We start from the raw sequence: 19,675 nt of genomic DNA, 5'->3' as shown, positions 1-19,675 counted from the left end.
AAAATGGCCCTAATTCATTTGGTTTTTGGTCTGATTCCCTGTTCTCCAATTTCATGCCCTAAAAATACCACTTTATTTCCTGAAAAATTGCATTTAGAAATCTCAGCAGTAAGACACCTTTCTTCAAGAATACGAAGAACATTCCTCAACCTAGAGTCATGTTGTATAGTATTCTTTCCCATGATGAGTATATCATCTTGGAAAAAGATGCCACCATGCAAATCTCCAAAAAGCTGTGTCATAAGTCTTTGAAATACTGCGGCGGCAGAAGCCAAACCGAACGGCATTCAACGAAAACTAAAACAACCAAAAGGAGTACAAAATGCTGTCAAATCTCTGCAAGAATGGTGCAACGAAATTTGGTGATACGCTGAAGATAGATCCAACGTAGAAAAATATTTTCGCACCACGAGTCAAAGACAACATTTCGTCGATCCTAGGTAATGGATACTGATCCACAATTATATTCTGGTTCAAGTAGCGACGGTCAACACATAAGCGAATTTTCCCATTGGTACCTCTTGCAACGACCAAAGGAGAAATCCACTCAGCAGCTTCAATGGGCTGAATAATACCATTTCCTTGTAACTTCATTAATTCACTTACTAAAAGAGAAACACACAATAAATAAAGACACAAGGCATATACTACGCTGCCCCACACACATAACTCATTATACTAGAGTTGACACAGACTGCTAGAGTTGAGCTCGTTTCCTTCACAGTCTCCCACCAGCCCACAGCTATCCTCGGGAGTGGATGACTCAGTACAGAGAAGCATATTTTTAAAAGCAAAACCTCTGCCTGAAGCCGGCCCTGGACCACGAGTACTCGAGCACAAAGTGAAAGTCTGGACTGGACAGCCACTCAAGCACACAAGAGAGCTTTCAGCAGGAGTTAGTACAGTAAAATCATGACAGCACCGAGATGGCAATAACTTCTGCGGCCGTTTCTAGTATTATTTTCCAAGAGGCACTGATGTATGATTGAATTCTTAGATATTAAAGAATGTTTTTCCCTCACTATAAAAGCGTCCAACCTTTAGACTGCACTGCCGATAAGTGGACCCTTTACAAAGATGGCCGATCAACTCTTCCTGTCCAGCAACCTACCTGTTTTCTCATTGGTTAAACGCACGGTCAGTCATCTGACAAAGAATCACTTCCTGTTCTGAGCATTTACAGAGAAAAAAGACCTGCTTTAACTGCATAGAACAGAAAACTTCTAGCCTTAGAAATAGCGAAGCAAAACTCAAGGTAACGTGAATGGGCTGCACATCTGATTTTGGTATTGAACAACAGCTATTGCTGCTTAGACTTGTTTGTATGACACGGAGGGATATAAATCAGAATCTCTGGTTGTTAGTGCACGCTAATCGTACTATTTTCGCTCTTCTACTTTACAGACATGGAATCATTTATGCTGCTCTTGAGTAGAGTAATCACATTATGTAAAAACTCAAAGGATTTTTGCAGTCATAGCGATACCGGGTCTTTTTTTATTTTTATTGTTTACTCTAATGGTTCAAAGAATCTCGTCTAGAAGTGTGTGTGCATTGGTGATCTAGGAGAAAACTGTCTCGGGACAAATCTAATCATATGTTAATGACATGCCGGTTCATTATACGGGTGAGAAACCGAAAACAAGTTGTTTAAGGTTAATGAAAAATAAACTAGCGTCCCATAAAGCGAATTTATTGAATGCATAGGTTAGGAGCTGCATGCACAAGGAATGGGTGATAACAGCAGGTGTGGCTTACGTTACCAAGGGAGTAGACTTTAAGAGCAGGGCTGACATCTAATTGCTTTGTTAAGAAACATTCATAATAAAATATAGCAGTTTAAAACAGCAAAGTAATCTGTTATTTTTTTTAACTTATCTGTTCTGCTCCTTAACCAAAGCCACTAGCAGTCACTCACACATTTAGCAACATAGATGCTGAATGCATGACTCTTTTCAAGAAATCTTATGTCTTCAGGCGGGGCATCTCTATCCAGACACCCTTCCCTATAACGACATTCTAGCTTAATGATTACTGGTAGATTTGAGCTTGAACCTTCTGGATTCTGGTTCCCGCAGCGGTTCTTTTTCCAGAACACATTCCAATCTTGCAAATGGGGCATCAGTACCAGCCCATGTCAAAAAGGAAGATCATCCTGGAGTCATTCTGGACTCATCTGATGATTACAGTCAGGCTATTCCTGCAATTATCTGGGGAAGTCATCCCAAGCCATCCTGAAGTATGCCTGTAGGACGAAAAATTTAAATGTGATGACGAACCTAGACTCATCACAAAAACTACAGTAGGATGGTGTTCTGATGACTTCTACTGGCAGGGAGTGATTACCTTTTACAACTCCACAAATACCAATTGACAACTTCAGGATGAGTGAGAATGACTCCAGGATGGGTTCTAGCTAATTTAAGGATGACTGTCAATTATTCCAGGATGAAAGTGGATTACTCTGGAATGATCCCATGACAATTTCTGGATTAGTGTGGATTATTCCTGGATGATCCTATAGCAGCTTCAGGATGGCTATTGATTACATCAGAATGGCCCCATTATATTTTCAGAATGAGTGTTGATTACTCTAGGATGACGTGGTGAAAGGGAGGCATGTTTTTGTCCTTGATATTTGGATTTAAGCGGGGACTCCAAGACAAGCTCATTTTCACGGTCTGATGCGTCATTTTTAGTTGTGGATTTTTGATGGACACTAGCCATCCCTGCTAAAAGGGCCAGGTTTTCAAGTTTCTGCAATCTCATCCGCGAACTTGCATCACCAGGCTGAGAACTTGTGCTTTCAGCATGAGCTTTGTTACCAACTCTTATATAATCCAGTCCACTCAGCTTGGCTTTTTAGTCCTTGCATCTTTTCTCTGCAATTTCTTCCTCTTGTAGTTCGCGTAACCGCCCCTTAAGTCTACCAGCGCTTCCCCGATTGCCATAGTCCATTAACATCTGCTTTTCCTCCAGTGCCCTTTGAAGTAACACCGGTTTTAGACCCTCTGTTGTGCCAGAATAGCTTGCAATTATCTCTTGAAAAATATCCGGAATCATTAGACCCTCTTTCTTCACTAAAAAAAGCAAGAGAAAAAAATATATATTTACATATAAACTTCAAAACAGATAACATATTGACCACTTGCAATATATCTTCACGCTCTAGCTATAATATATCAATAAAGATGTATTGATAATGAAGAACAAATGTACAATCTATCCATAACCAAGTAAGTAAGTTTTCCTGAATAGACAGTACACATTGTAAGCCTGAACTTGAAGCTCCTGAAAAAAGTTGCCTAAATAAAATAGTTTATCCAAAAATGACTGCCTTATAGTAGTGCCACAAATTAAACGTTTCAGTCCTTTTCATAAGTGTTACATTTGTCTCTGGCGAGCAAACCAAGGCATATGTGGGGACATGCATGTTCATTTTTAACTGTCCATTATTGGATTAATTAATCACAAATGTAGGTTTTTACTGAAACAGGTTGGTAATTTGTACCGTTATCCTGCAGTTGCAAACTTATTATAAAGGTTTACTTATTGTGCTTACCAGATGATTGGAACAGAATCATAGCTTTAAAATCTCTCTTCGGTGATTTGCCGACCAGCTTCATCTAGATTTTCGACCGACCAGTTACAAAGAACTTTCCCGGGATTGTCCAAAAGCAGGAAGTCACCATCTTTTCGAACACACACAGAATGATCGCAAGTGAAAAACAGGACGTTGAATGAAACCATGATTATGTCGTGCTAGATATAAAAATCAGGAATTAGTTTGTGTGTGGTTTAAATTTCAGAGGTAAAATACAAAGCATATCCAAATGATTAACAGATTTAATGGGAGAAAAGCACCCCAAAAAGTACACTGACCTGGTGCAATTTCTAACTAATATGCCTAGATTTTGGACTACAATAGAACTATGAATAAGTGAACTTTCACACTGGGGTTTGTGACGAGATATCAAGTTACCTATACCCACAGATGCATAGAGAGTCAGATGCATGCTACCCTCTGCCCACCGGCACCCCCAACATGAAAGGACAAGAGTTAAAAATGCAATAGGTTTCACCTTTTATTAAGCTAAAGATATTAGCTTTGCTAGTAGTATTGTACGTTAATTGTGCAATATGTAATGGCTTTATAAATGAAACAAAAGGCATTACAATGGCAAATGCAAAAGCATTGGCATAGCCAATAGGTTGTGTTTGGAAGTGTGTATATATATATATATATATATATATATATATATATATATATATATATATATATATATATATATATATATTCACTGAAAAAACCATAGGTTTCAGGAGTTATATAGTTCGGAATTAGTTTTTAAAAAACCTTTGAAATTCACTCAAAAAACTATAAGTTTTAGTGGTGTTACAGTTAGCTGGACATTTTACTCATACAAAACCAATGAAATTGCTCCTATATAGTTAGTTGTACTAACTATATTTCGCGCACCCGCAATCCACTGCTGATGTCACATATTAGATCATTCATGACATGGTCAGTGACATCACTGATGACATCTCAAATGACATCACTGATGACATCATCCAGTGAATGTGGTTTGCTTCGTTATTTAAATATGCATTATATATATAGCGCAATTTACATTGAAGAATGAGTGGATATATATAAATAAATATTTGGATGGAGTATTTAGTAGCAGTGTAATTGACTGTTTACTTGACCAATTTATAATGTCTCACTAAATATAGTGGATAGTGACTAAACTGTGAATATCTGTATCACTTTGTCAGTTGTTGTGTAAACTGATTCTACAGTTGGTTACTAGCTATGTGAAAGTCTATATTAGTTATTGATTAGTTAACTGAGTATTTGTATGGGAGTGTGAAAGTGTGTGTGGTTCGGTGGGGGGTGTGTGACTGTCCAAAGATGTGTGAATAGTTGATTCAGTAGATATATGAAGTTAAAACTACATGTTCTAACAGTTTGGGTGAGGGAATCTCTTTATGGGTGTGGTGATGAGCAAATATATTTCTCAAAGGTACAGGTCCAACAAACTAGATAAATAAAAGGCAGTGTATGTGTCAGTTGTTGTATATAAATAAGTATACATAAGACACAATGATTGTGTGAGTGACTGTATGGATAACTGTATACTCGTAATAATGATTTTATAATTCACTAAGTATGACTTACTAGCTAAATAAATAGAAGAAGTGGTGTTTGTATAAGTGTTTTGCTAAGTAAATATGTAAGTATGATCCATTGTTTGCATACGTGAGTAGGATGACTTCATATGTGAATAGGATGCGTGCTGTTGTTTAATGTCGATATAGATGTATAAGTATTTTTGATAGTGTTCTATTGTTCATTGACAGCATGTATGAGTGAATCCATAGGTAAGTGATTAGATGTGTGTATACATCTATGAATCACTGAGTGGATTTTTAGATACTTGCATTGCTGCGACAATGGATTTAAATACGATACTCTGTATTTTACAAACAGTGATGAAAAATTGTAATAGTGTATGAAAAGGTGTATGTGATTGTCACGTGGATGACGTCATCAGTGATGTCATTTGAGATGTCATCAGTGATGTCACTGACCATATCATGAATGATCTAATATGTGACATCAGCAGTGGATTGCGGGTGCGCGAAATATAGTTAGTACAACTAACTATATAGGAGCAATTTCATTGGTTTTGTATGAGTAAAATGTCCAGCTAACTATAACACCACTAAAACTTATAGTTTGAGTGAATTTCAAAGGTTTTTTTTAAAACGAATTCCTAACTATATAACTCCTGAAACCTATGGTTTTTTCAGTGAATTTCAAAGGTTTTTTAAATGCTAATTCCCAACTATATAAGGCCTGAAACCTATGGTTTTTTCAGTGAATTTCAAAGGTTTTTTAAATGCTAATTCCTAACTATACAAGGCCTGAAACCTATGGTTTTTTCAGTGTTTTGGTTAATTGGCTTATTAAGTGTATCTTAGTGAATACATATACTAGCGAGTAATGTTTAAATATTTAAATATATGCATGAGTGATGTAATATGTGACGTCATCAGCAGTGCATTGCAGACGTGCAAGTTATAGTGAGTCCAACTAACTATAACGTGGGAATTTCAATGGCTTTATGCGAGTAAAATTTCCAGCTAACTATAACTGGTGTGAAACCTATGGTTTTTTCAGTGAATTTCAAAGGTTTTTTTAAATACTAATTCCTAACTATAACTGGTGTGTAACCTATGGTTTTTTCAGTGAATATATATATAAAATTTCTATGGCAAAATGAAACCCCTCATGTTGTTCCTTTTCAAATTAAATGTATTAAGTGTTACCACTTTATTCCAATCAAGATGACTTCAGGTGTGCCATACTTTTGTCATAAGTAAGACTGTTAGCGTTCTAGTTGTTCTTTAGAACACTCTGGGACATTCTGTCATTGGGCTATAGTTGGGCTACATCTGGCTGATATTTGGGCTACATTTGGGCTCTTGTCTCTGGTGGCCATCTTGGGAGACTGCATATCAGATTTTTTTAATGAAATATAAGAGGATTTGAGAAGTCACTCAAAATGTGCCCTAATTTCTCTTTCTTCAGCACTAATCATAATTTCTATGGCAAAATGAACCCCCTCATTTTGTTCCTTTGCAAATTAAATGTTTTAAGTGTTAACACTTTATTCCAATCAAGATGACTTCAGGTGTGCCATACTTTTGTCATAAGTAAGACTGTTAGCGCTCTAGTTGTTCTTTAGAACACTCTGGGACATTCTGTCGTTGGGCTACACTGGCTGATATTTGGGCTACATTTGGTTTTTTTTTGTCTCTGGTGGCCATCTTTGGACTACATTGGGCTACATTTGGGCTCTAACATATATATAGCCCAATGTAGCCCAATATATATTTTTTCAAAGTTAATTTTCGTAAAAACCACTGGTGCACATATCTTGAGACATAGCAAAGGCACATCAGGCTACCAGTCCCTACAATTTTGCCAAGTTTGTTGGAAAACCATTCGGGCTAAAAGTGAGTCCAACCGCCCTATGGAAATTAACATGGGGAAAACAAGTTTTGGGACCCCCCTTTTATCTCGGCCCCCGCTTGACGAATCCCCCCCAAATTTTCAGGGAAGGAGCGGAGCGCCGTGAGGCAAAGGTAAGGAAAATTTCAGGAAGATTCCTCAACCGGCGCCAAAGTTATTCCCAATAGAATGTTGCGATTTCCCTACGGGACGGATTAAATAATGTACAGGACTTGACCGTTCACTACTTCAACTCTATGAACATGGTACTCGACAACATAGCACTCCTACAATTGAAAAGAGTCAGCACAAAACACTCAAGCCCTTGGTACGACGGTAGGCTAAATGAAGACAGAAGATCACAGAGCAATTGAAAGACAAGGGAGATCCGCTCCATCCGCTGCCCACCTCAAACTACTAAGGAGAACCAGAAACTCCTATTACAGAAAGATTAGAGGCTCAAAAAGCTGACTTCATATGTAAACAATTAGACCAAGCTAAGAATCACTCCAGAAAACTATTTGAAATAATCAAAACTCAAAGGGTGTCTCCCACGCCCCCCAAGCTAGTCCGGAAACACTCCCCAATTGCGAGGAGCTTGCCGCCTTTTTCACTACAAAGACCGAGAATTTAAAGACAGACCTACGTAACGACCCACTATCCCACAGACACACTATTACCACGCTGACTACACCAGTGACCCCGCCTAACTGTTCTTCAAAGCTCGACCTCAAGAACAACGTTTCCTGGACCACCTTCAACAGCGAAGAAGTAATCTTAAATACGCTCATGGCTTTGAATCCCTCTAACCATTTCACAGATCCACTCAAAAAATTCATGCCACAGCTAGTTCCTCTATGGACTAGGATTGTAAATACCTCTCTTTTGCAAGGAACCATGCCCGACATACTCAAAGCGGGTCAGGTAACCCCCATTCTAAAGAAAGTTTCAGCTGACCCGTCAGACCTGAACAATTATCCAACATTTTGACCCTGGCGAAACTGCTCGAAAAGTGTGTCCACATGCAGCTTAGTAATCATATCGACCACTTCAATCTGCTGGATCAATTCCAATCAGGCTTTCGATCTGGGCATAGTACCGAATCAGCCATGACCCACATTATAGATGACGCCCTACAAATACTGGATCAAAATAAAGCCTGCTTGTTAATCCTCCTCGACTTATCCTCAGCCTTCGACACAGTCAAACACAACAACCTATTAGAACTCCTAAAACATAGAATGGGTTTATCTGGAACAATGTTAAACTGGTTCACTTCCTTTAAGACAGAACGCAAAGATTCAAGATCAACTAATCTTTATCTAACCCCACCCCAGTCACCTTGGGAGTACCCCAGGGATCTTCCCTCTCCTGACACTCTTTAATCTGTTTATGGAACCACTCACTGAGCTTCTCAGCTCAAACACCCAATATCACATGTACGCTGACGACACACAGCTCTACATTAAGGTCGACTCTCTTGAAGACATCAAGTCCCTTAACTCAACGCTACAAAAAAACACAGATCTGGCTGGCAAACAACCATCTAAAACTTAACACACTAAAAACAGAATTCCTCCTCATCGCTCCCCCCAAACAAACAGACACGATCCGTGAATGGATGCAGCATTTAACTGCACTCTATGGTCAACCTCGCATTATTGATTCTGCGAAATCCCTAGGAATAACTCTGGACAATAATCTAAACATGCAGAAACACATCAGCGCTGCAACTAAAGGAGCCAATCTTCAGATGAACCCCCCCGAGAAGACTGAAACCATTCTTACCCGCAAATTACCTTAAACAGGCAGTCCAAGCCCTAGTAATTCCCAGAGTGGATTATGGGAGTGTCGCTCTCTGTGGCTTTCCCAGATCAACAACCGCTCCGCTAAGAGCCTCAATCAATACAGCCGCCAGACTCATCACAGGCTCCAGAAGGATCTGCCACATTTCCCCCGACCTTCGTGCCCTCAACTGGTTACCTTTTGAGGCCAGAATCCATTTGAAAATCGCCTGTATGACTCATAAGGCATCGCACCCAAAAACACAGAGATACCTTACGGAGAAACTAGTACTATCGGGTGGTAGCAGAACAACTAGGAGTTCTGACAATCTTCTTCTTAAACCACAACGTTTCTCGAAGAAAAAAAAAAACAAAGAAAAACTTATAATCGTACATTCCTCAGGAATGGCCCCCAGAATTTGGAACGCCTTACCCACAGAAACAAGACTGAATCAGTCTGCTGCTCTCTACAAAAAAGAAGTGAAAGCGATCCTGTTATCTAGATTCACCTGAACTTTTTTTATATATACACACACTTGTGGATATGTACTATTTGCTAACTTTTACCAGGAATGCAATCACCTTTATGTGCCTGCAAAGCGCTCCGAATGAATAGGAAATATTAATGTGATTTATCTCAGGGCTCGATCCCTCTGCATCAATACTTTAGCAGTAGGTCAGGTTGTAACTGGATAATATATGGCTGGGACCGATAGTGGCAGATGTAACAAGACCGGCTTCATTTTTACAGAGATCTTAGTGGTCAAGGTAAATTAGCGCAAACAGTAAAAACGTAATTGGCCGTCTCAATAATATATACAAACGAGTTAAAAACATTGCACGCACATGGAACAAAACCAGAATGATAGCCAGTTTTGCGAAAGTAGATATTGCAAGATGTTGGAATGCGTCGGACTACGTTTCCTAAATAGGGCGTAAACCTCAATCGCCACAGGCAACCAACCCTTTCAATTACACAAATAGCAAACAAAATAAGGAACCAGCATTACAACGGCTAAGTTATTTGAAGCATTTATCCTTCTGCTTTGAAAGGCATCCATGAAAACTGCCAGTGTTTTAGAAGATGTGCTGCTCTGCACACTACACAGCTTGGGGAACGTGACCAGGATTCAACAATAGAGCACACATTCATTTAGTAATGAAAGCTCACTACAAGTTGCAAGGACACAAGTAATGCTTAACAATATACAGTATTCACATAAATAAATGTGTTTAGCCTTCTTTGATTGACAACTTTTCAGTAGATCGAAAACTGTTCCATTTGGTCGAGAATCTTGAATACACGCAGGTGCACTTGGAACCAACAATACACGGGCAGTAATTTATTTTTCCTTACAGCGAAGAACTTGCTGTAAAACAAATTTTTTAGGCTTTTTGCAATTTTCCACAACTTACACAGGCACGCACTACGTCACACATACACAAAAATACACATGCTCAAACACAAAAGGTGCATATTAAACAAGCAGGCAGGCTGATACAGACAAACATCAAACACACATAATGCACACACATTGCAACGCAGGCATTCATTATAACACGTACGAAGCACACACATGCAGGGAGATGCGTCTGAATTTGGCCCCTTAATGAAAACTCGTTCTTTCCGAAAAATGAGGAAGCTGGTCTGGGACGGAAATTTGTAATATTGTTGGAGAGCGGAGGATCGATGCTGCTCTTTTTTAAGAAAGGCAGCGCTATGAATGGGGGCTCTGACCCAGATGGGCGCGTGCAGATATAGCGTGGAGCTTGCCCCGATGGACTAACATCTGCAGCTGCAGCACTTACCTGAGTGTACGCTAGAATCGATGAAGGAAGTGGAGTTGGAAAAAGAAAGAGACCGATGCCAATGCACTCACGGCGGTCTTCGTTCGTGCCGCAGAACAATGACGTCACTTCCGGCGCTCCCTGATGTGCGTAGGCTTTTGCAAGAGGAATCCTCCGGCTTCAGGTATATGCAAAGGTGAGAGAGCTGCTCTCCATTGAGGACCTGTGGTTCGAGTCCCAGCCAGCCGGCAGACTGATGGTTTACAGTAGGTGATTTTGGCATTGTTCTGTCCGCAGTTATCTAATGAGTCTAACAATCGGTTTCCACTAAACTATGTGTTTATGGAAATACTCTATGAAGGAAGTGCAGCCTGGGGGTACAGAAAGTATCATTTGCAATCACAGCAGCGCCTCCCGGCATTCCGCATTCATAAACAGTTTGGGGGTTTGTAGGGCTTTTGGATTTTAGGGCGTACATGGTCATTTTAGGGTTGAGGGTGGGTTTGTGGTTTGGGGGGCCAGGTGTAATTTAAGGGTTTAGAGCATGTTTGGGTTTGGGGTTTGAGGGTTAATTTTAGGGTTTAGGGTGTGTTTGGGTTTTAGGGTACAAGGGTTAATATTAGGGTTTAGGGTGTGTTTGGTGTGCAAGGGTTAATTTGGGTGTTCAGGGTGTGTTTGGGTTTTGGGGTGCAAGGGTTAATTGGGGGGTTCAGGGTGTGTTTGGGTTTTGGGGTGCCAGGGTTAGTTTTAGGGTTTAGGGTGTGTTTGGGTTTTAGGGTACAAGGGTTAATATTAGGGTTTAGTGTGTGTTTGGGTTTGGTGTGCAAGGGTTAATTTGGGGGTTCAGGGTGTGTTTGGGTTTTGGGGTGCCAGGGTTAATTTTAGGGTTTGGGGTGCAAGGGTTAATTTGGGGGTTCAGGGTGTGTTTGGGTTTTGGGGTGCCATGGTTAATTTTAGGGTTTAGGGTGTGTTTGGGGTGCAAGGGTTAATTTGGGGGTTCAGGGTGTGTTTGGGTTTTGGGGTGCCAGGGTTAATTTTATATTGGGATCAGGGTGTGTTTGGGTTTTGGGGTGCAAGGGTTAATTTGGGGGTTCAGGGTGTGTTTGGGTTTTGGGATGCCAGGGTTAATTTTAGGGTTCAGGGTGTGTTTGGGTTTTGGGGTGCAAGGGTTAATATTGGGGTTCAGGGTGTGTTTGGGTTTTGGGGTGCAAGGGTTAATTTGGGGGTTTAGGGTGTGTTTGGGTTTTGGGGTGCAACGGGTAATTTGGGGGTTCAGGGTGTGTTTGGGTTTTGGGGTGCCAGGGTTGATTTTAGGGTGTGTTTGGGGTGCAAGGGTTAATTTGGGGGTTCAGGGTGTGTTTGGGTTTTGGGTGCCAGGGTTAATTTTAGGGTTTAGGGTGTGTTTGGGTTTTGGGGTGCCAGGGTTAATTTTAGGGTTTAGGGTGTGTTTGGGTTTTGGGGTGCAAGGGTTAATTTGGGGGTTCAGGGTGTGTTTGGGTTTTGGGGTGCCAGGGTTAATTTTATATTGGGGATCAGGGTGTGTTTGGGTTTTTGGGGTGCAATGGTTAATTTGGGGGTTCAGGGTGTGTTTGGGTTTTGGGGTGCCAGGGTTAATTTTAGGGTTTAGGGTATGTTTGGGTTTGGGGTGCAAGGGTTAATTTGGGGGTTCAGGATGTGTTTGGGTTTTGGGGTGCAGGGGTTAATTTGGGGGTTCAGGGTGTGTTTGGGTTTTGGGGTGCCAGGGTTAATTTTAGGGTTTAGGATGTGTTTGGGGTGCAAGGGTTAATTTGGAGGTTCAGGGTGTGTTTGGGTTTTGGGGTGCCAGGGTTAATTTTAGGGTTTAGGGTGTGTTTGGGTTTTGGGGTGCAAGGGTTAATTTGGGGGTTCAGGGTGTGTTTGGGTTTTGGGGTGCCAGGGTTAATTTTAGAGTTTAGGGTGAGTTTGGGTTTTGGGGTGCAAGGGTTAATATTGGGTTCAGGGTGTGTTTGGGTTTTGGGGTGCAAGGGTTAATTTGGGGGTTCAGGGTGTGTTTGGGTTTTGAGGTGCCAGGGTTAATTTTAGGGTTTAGGGTGTGTTTGGGTTTTGGGGTGCCAGGGTTAATATTGGGGTTCAGGGTGTGTTTGGGTTTTGGGGTGCAAGGGTTAATTTGGGGGTTCAGGGTGTGTTTGGGTTTTGGGGCTCCCAGCTGCAGGATGTCAGACGTTTATCTGCAATTCATTGTGCAATTATCCAACAGTTTGCATTTTTCTGGAAAACTGAAACCAAAGTGGTGGACGTGCTCTTTAAATAGACAAGCAATTCCTGTTAAAATCACCAGACGCAAAAATATCCTATTGAAAACACAATAGTACCTTTGAAGTATTCAGATGCTTATTTTCAAATCACCCCAAAGTCATCAGGAACAATGTCATCTTGTAAAGTTATCGGAGAGTCATTTACAAGTCATCATCAGGAATAATGACACCTTCTGAAGTCAGCAGATACTAATTTTCATGTCATCGTTAAATCATCACGAATAATGACACCTACTAAAGTCACCAGGTACTCCTTTTCAAGTCATCCTTAAATCATCACGAATAATGACACCTACTAAAGTCATCAGATACTCATTTTCAAGTCATCCTCTAATCATCAGGCGGAGCTTATGCAGCTTGCTGATGACTTCAAGAGCTTAATGATGTCTGATGACGTGTAAATGACTTCTAAGGTAGTTGGATGATCATCCAATGACTCTGGGATGGCTTCTAAAGTAATCCTGTTTGACCTGGGAGGGGCCCATCGCAGGCGCCTATAGGCTGCTCGGTACATTATGCTAAGACTATCACAAGCAACATTTAAATGCTCTTTTGCCAGTAGGAGTAGTAGTCTGTGACCAGAATTCTGACGCAGACAACGTTGAGGAATGCCTGGCCTGCTTTAACACTACTAATAAAACCACTATTGATCGTCTGGTCCCGCTGAAAAAATGCTCCATCGTAGCCAGGTGTCCTCAGACAGCTCAGTTCTCTCCAAACCCCGAATAGAAAAGAGCAGTTGTAAAAAATTGGAGCAACTCTGGCGTCTGTCACATGACATACAGGATAAAGAAATATATACATTTGCACTGGCCCAATTCCATAAAATCATTAAAACTGCTTGCAGAACCCACATAGTGCATAAACTTGAACAGGCAGGGAATGCCCTCAAAAGCCTCTTATCAGATAAAAAAAAATCACCAACCCCAATGCATGCGATAAAGAAGAAACGCCCTCTCAGGCCCTATGCGACAAACTAGCAATACGCTTTACCCAGAAAATTGAATTGATTTATAACAAAATCACTTCAGCTGGAAGTCTTCAGATTGACTCCTTGGCAAACCATCCTGTGGTTACAGACAATGCGCAGAGGTTAGATACATTCATGGCACTCAAGTCCGAGGATATAGATGTGCTACTTAAAACTATAAAATCAGGCTCCCCGCTGGACATCATCCCAGCCAAGACCACCTCAATTCTTGCCAAACAACTTTTTTTTTTTTTTTTAGAGAGTTTTATATAGCGCGAACTTGAACCGAACCAAATCAGTTATCAGAGCGCTTTACAGAGCACCAGTTACGTTACATGAGGACACACTTTCATTTTTAGGCACGGGGAGATTGAGTGATTTGCCCAGAATCACAGGGGGTTTTTGGCGTCGTTACCGAGACTCGAACCAAGTTCCCCAGGTCGGAGGTCGAGCGCCTTAGCCGTTAGGCCAACCCCTCTCCCCTTGCGGCCCCAATTTGCTCAATCTTGAATTGTTCTATAGAAAAGGGTCTCCTCTCCTCCGCATGGAGAGCAGCACAAATAATTCCCATCCGCAAAAATCTTAAAGCCCCTAAGGAGGACTTATCCAATTATCGATCCATCTCATTGCTATCTCTCCTGAGCAAGATACTAGAAAAGCATATGACTAGACGTCTGTCTGATTTTGTCGAAGCCTCAAACTGCCCCGATTCATCTCAGTCAGGCTTCTGTCCCAGACATAATACGGAGACTACTCTGATTGAAGTTACTGACAACATTAGAATGCCCCTGGACAACGGACAAACGGTGCTTCTGGTGTTGCTTGACTTATCGGCAGCCTTCGACACTATCTCCCATCAGACTCTGCTCAGGAGACTTGGGGAAATTGGCCTCCAAGGGAGCACTCTGAAATGGATGACACATTTTCTGTCTGACAGAACACAAACTATAAATCTCAGCCTTTTCCTTTCAAAGACTACTAAACTGACTTCGGGAGTACCGCAGGGTTCCTGCTTGAGACCCACCTTATTTAACATCTATGTTGCTCCCTAAGATGGATTACTAAGAAATTTAGGATTTGTTCCTTTGTTTTATGCTGATGATACTCAGGACCTACTTTCCTTTGAGAAGAAGAATCCTAAAGCCCAGTCTACCTTTTCGAAGGATATGCGTACCATTGTAGGCTGGATGCAAAACCACTCCCTCCAGCTTAATGCGGGGACAACAGAGATTATGCTTTTGGCGAGGCACTGTCGAGGTGGCCCCCTGAGGAAATAGGCACTGCACCGACTCCCAAACAAGTGGTTAAAAATCTGGGTGTTCGTCTGGACCAGAAGTTGACAATGAAAGAGCACGCTACATCTACCGTTGGGTCATGCTTTCATGTGCTTGGTCTCCTAAGGAAGGTATTTTCCTTTTTGCCCCTAAACACACTGAAAACACTTATCCAGGCACTAGTGTTAAGCCGACTGGACTGTTCCATTTCCCTGCTGATTTCAGCAAATGAAGCATCTTTAAACATGCTGCAAGTAGCCCAGAACACTGCAGCTCGCCTAGTAGTTGATCTTTCCCCTCCAAAAGCCTCCCTCCCTCTTCTGCGACAGCTACATTGGCTGCCAGTGCAGATGCAGATACGTTTAAGGTCTGTTGCACTGTGCACAAACCTCTGCATGGCAAAGGCCTCAGTTATTTAGCGGAGAAACTTACTAACTACTTCCAGCCCAGGTCTCTCCGATCAGGGTCCAAATCTCTTCTCATTGCTCCTCGCTATAAAAAAGAGCGGGGTAAAGCTTTTTCCCAACTGGCTCTAACTTTCTGGAACGCACTCCCTGTACACCTGCGACAATGCCCTGATCATCTACAGTTTAGAAGACTCCTCAAAACCCTACTATTCTAATCGTTTCTTTTATGTGGCTGGCAGTAGCATTCCGACATCGCGGATATACCCCGTCGCGGTTATTCAGGCACTCTATAAATAATTAAATCAAATCATTAAGCGGCTGCGTGTATTGAACACCCTCCAGTGCCAACATACTATGTTATAAGTGCCACACTTAATAGAATGTTTTAACTAAGTTGTGTCCCATTTGAGGACAGGTGTGTGAAGTCAAAGTAAACACATCTGGACGGTACCTCGCCTTGCTAGCAGCCCGAGAGGGGTAGCAAGCACACACTTAATATGTTGGACAAGGAATACATTTAAATATGAAAGCATTTTAGTTTCTCACAATATGTATTGATGTAAGGTGTTATGGTCTGTTCATTTAATTAGACAAATGATGACACTTTAAATAGCCTGTGATCCAAAATAATTGCCTTTATGGCCCTAATTAATAGAACGTGATCAGTATACAATTCAATGTTTCACATTTCATCATCCTTAGCAGAAGGAAAGACTGAGTTAAAACCTCTAATGATTCATAGTTCTCTCTTGCAGGTTAACCTGTAGGTGGCACAACAATCTCAGAAACAGTCATTAAACCTCTAAACTAACCTGTAACCAGCATATCACACACAGGTCTCTGAATGAAATTTGAGAACTATAAGCTGTTTTCTACTTGCTGAATATATCATTAGATCTGTTGCTGCTTTAACATTTTAAGCTTTTTTAAAATGGGGTCTGTTTGTAACCACTAAATTTGGCCATAACAACTGTACTAGCGCATTTTCCTTGTTTTAATTTTGTTTGGGTTGCAGAAGTAAAACAAATGCATACATATTGGTAGACCATATGCCAATTGTGTATTGACTCCTTCCCTTACAAATCTGCCCTTCAAAACGTCATTCCCTTTTCCCTGCCCCCCGTTTGTAGCTTTCAGAGGTACATTTTTTAGGTCTTGTCTAAGTACAGCATTTAGCTGTTTGTTGTCGAAAGCCTGTTGTATACAATACCAATATATAGAGTGGATTTAGGTTCAGCCCGTTGATCATAATTTGCTAGCTTTCTTGTTAATCTCGATTGCTTGTTATTTAATGGCTTTTCTTTCCTGAAGCATTGCTTTCTTGCCATCCTTCTGCCAGAATGACTCTTATCCTTCCACGTTCAGATTAGTGAACTAAGTTTTTTTGGGTTTGAGCACGCTATGTGAGTGACGTGTTTCCTTGCTGTACCGCATGTGCTGCATTCTCCTCATCCTTGCTCCCCTGCACTCTTCTTGTTGCTACCCACCTCTCCCAGCTTGTTGACAAAAGCACAACAATTCAATTCAATTCAAACAAGCTTCATTCAATTTCTTCCAAGAAAATCCGAAAAGCACGGAATATCATACATCATTTGAATTGACAACCGCAATACACAATGTTAAAATCCTTTTTAAAAATAAAAATATTTTTTCTGTATTTAACTGCATTTTTTAAAAACATGGATACTGTCCATATAAGATATTCATTCTCTAAAAATTGCCCAGCTGCTCCAAGTCCTTTTGCAGGGGGTTTTCTCTCTCTGCGAGGCGACAGTTTTGTTTGTTTTTGGACGTTCTGTCTGTTTGCCTCCTATTTTCGGAGCATTTAAGCAGGCTTGGTTACTTGAGATGTGCGGTTAGAGTTGCTCTGCCTAGTGGTTTGGGTTTGACTCCTGGTGATTCAATGGTTGTGTATGCTCAATTTCATTGTTAGAGCATGGCTTTTTCTTTACATCTACTTTGCTTGATGTCCATCCGATTGGAGGGCTGTGGTGCCTTCCTTCCGCTGGAGTGGACAACATGGTTTGTGTGGGTTACGGTGTCTCCTCGGCACTCAGCTGATCGGCATGCATGGCTCTGTGTGTTGCTCCGGAGTGGGTGGCAGGTTTACAGAGGCTTTTTGGGGTCTGTATTGTTTGTGGTTTTTGGCCCGTGGTTGGCATTCTTCCATCATGGTGCAAGTGCCGGTATTTTGATTCTGGTGTACGTCATCGGGGGATTCCCCTGGTGCCAGCGAGCGGGGTGCCATCTGCATGCTGTGGCATTTTTTTTGTTGCACCGCTGCTCTATTTGCCCAGCCAGAGGTCTGCTTTGCTTTTCTCTGGCCAGGGTGAGTACTGAGTACTTCTCGGTTGTCGTGGCTCCCTTCTGATAGCCTGCAGCTTTGGTTCAGGGTTGTGTCTTGGGGTTCTCGTGTTGAATTCATCTCTGTGACAGGTGTTCGTTCCAGTCTGTTTAAACAACAAAGAACAAATAATTTCCTTTTCCGGATCATATATTAGGAGGAGAATAATCTCCTTTAAAGTCCCTGTTCTCAGATAAAAGAGGGGGATGGTGTGGAATCAAAGTTTGCACAGGTTACCAAATTTACAAAACTTGTATCCTATACATTAAGATTGTGTACATGGGGCGAGTCACATATAACTATACAACAGAATACGATGTGTATCTTTTTTTTATTATTATTCAATCACCAGTACATTGTAATAATCATCATAAAAAGTTAAAAACAACTGATCATGTTAATTATTAAAACATATACATTTGAGAAATAGAAATAAAAAACATATTTATACAACAAATATACACTTGAAAGAATGATATTATAATGAAACAAATTGTCGACGCTGCGTTTCGGTGTTCTACAATATCATCACCTTCTTCAGGACATTTATTTCAAATATTAAAACTTCTAACTGGTCTCTTGAACAGACCTCCTTCAGTCTGTAGCCTGTGTATTATTCAAATCCTGTGGGCTAACTGCTGATTAAAGCTCTCTGGGGTTTTCACTTCCTTAGGTCAATCACTTTATAATCTCTTTGGGTACGGCTTCATCTTATGATGTGGCATTTCTTAAAATACTCAGTATGATTTTTCTTCACCGATCTTATGCCAAGTTGCGAAGTATTTGCTCTATTATTTTTGGGTGAGTTGTTGGAAGGAGGATTTAATGTTAAAACTTCCTTTCTTAATTCTTGGAGTTTTAGAAGTTTGTGCTTGTTCCTCCTTTGGCCCTTTTTGTTTAATTGAGGGACTCTTCTATTGAGTTTTATATCCTTAAAATTGGTAAAAAGAGGATCCGCAATCGACGTCCTTCCCTCTGGCTTCTCGATCAGCCGTTCGTTCCAGTCTGTACTTTCTTGGGACCTTTGAGTTATTGGTCTCTCTTAGACTAGTGTGGTGGACAGTTGGTACGTGCTGCTGACTTTTGGGCCTGGGGTAGGGGTTTCTAGTCCCAGCATCTTCTCTGCATCCGGTGTTTCTGGGCACGTCAATCATTACCTGGGAATTTGGAACATGGGTCTGTCCTCGTTAGGTCTCGCCTAGCGTTGCAGCGCGCATGCGCCGCTTGCTCTGCTAGACATATTGTGGGAGAGGATATTCCAGAAGGGGACTTGAAGCCCTACCCATCATTTTTATTGGGTCGCGTCAGCGTTTATGCTATACGGTTGAAAAGGATGCTTCTTGGTTACCGCCCTGTCTCCCTTTTGGACGGCCCATCCGGACTGGGTCATTAGCTTCACGGCTGTTGTGCAGGAATTTCTTATCTCAAAGGGGCGTGTAAGTGAGAACACATCGGTTTCACTCAGCCGCTTGTTTATTTTTGCATCGCACTTTCACTTAAAGTGATGGCGCGATGCAAATATAAAAAACCACCCTCCACTCCACCAATAAGATTTGAGCACCTCTCCCTGACTTGTATGTCTCCTCCTTCCTGCTTCTTCAGCTGAGACCCCTTTTACCCCCTATTTCACCTCCTCCAAGTTTCTTTAACGTTGTGATCCCATCCCGTTAACTTCACACTGTTGTTCTTTGATTCCTTTAATTAACAGCCTTCCCTTTGGGCACACGTTCAACACCTTTCCTCTTACCGCAAGTCCCAACTACTCCACCCCGTCGGCGTCTGACCCTCGT

At 41.3% G+C, this 19,675-nt stretch overlaps 1 protein-coding gene and 1 long non-coding RNA gene across 4 annotated transcripts in view; one reads left to right on the top strand and one right to left on the bottom strand.

The window, feature by feature from the left end:
• Positions 1-1,673: 1,673 nt before the first annotated feature.
• Positions 1,674-10,723, bottom strand: LOC144784843 (uncharacterized). The gene is made up of 3 exons (XR_013601706.1): positions 10,618-10,723; positions 3,563-3,762; positions 1,674-3,080 (listed from the first exon to the last, which is right to left on the bottom strand). It is a non-coding gene; the product is annotated as an uncharacterized LOC144784843 (long non-coding RNA).
• A 25-nt stretch (positions 10,724-10,748) lies between these two features.
• POMGNT2 (protein O-linked mannose N-acetylglucosaminyltransferase 2 (beta 1,4-)) overlaps positions 10,749-19,675 on the top strand; it is a 140,856-nt gene continuing 131,929 nt past the window's right edge. Inside the window, exon 1 of one of the 3 annotated variants that reach the window (XM_078663902.1) lies at positions 10,749-10,862. The gene's annotated coding sequence lies outside the window, so the exon portion shown is untranslated. Of the gene's footprint in view, positions 10,867-19,675 lie in introns of all 3 variants that reach the window. The other 2 variants (XM_078663904.1, XM_078663903.1) reach the window with 2 other exon arrangements.

The sequence above is a fragment of the Lissotriton helveticus genome, chromosome 10 (genome assembly GCF_964261635.1).
Source record: "Lissotriton helveticus chromosome 10, aLisHel1.1, whole genome shotgun sequence".
Classification (NCBI taxonomy): Eukaryota; Metazoa; Chordata; class Amphibia; order Caudata; family Salamandridae; genus Lissotriton; species Lissotriton helveticus.
Note: the sequence above shows the minus strand (reverse complement) of the source record. Positions and strands in the feature narration are given on the sequence as shown.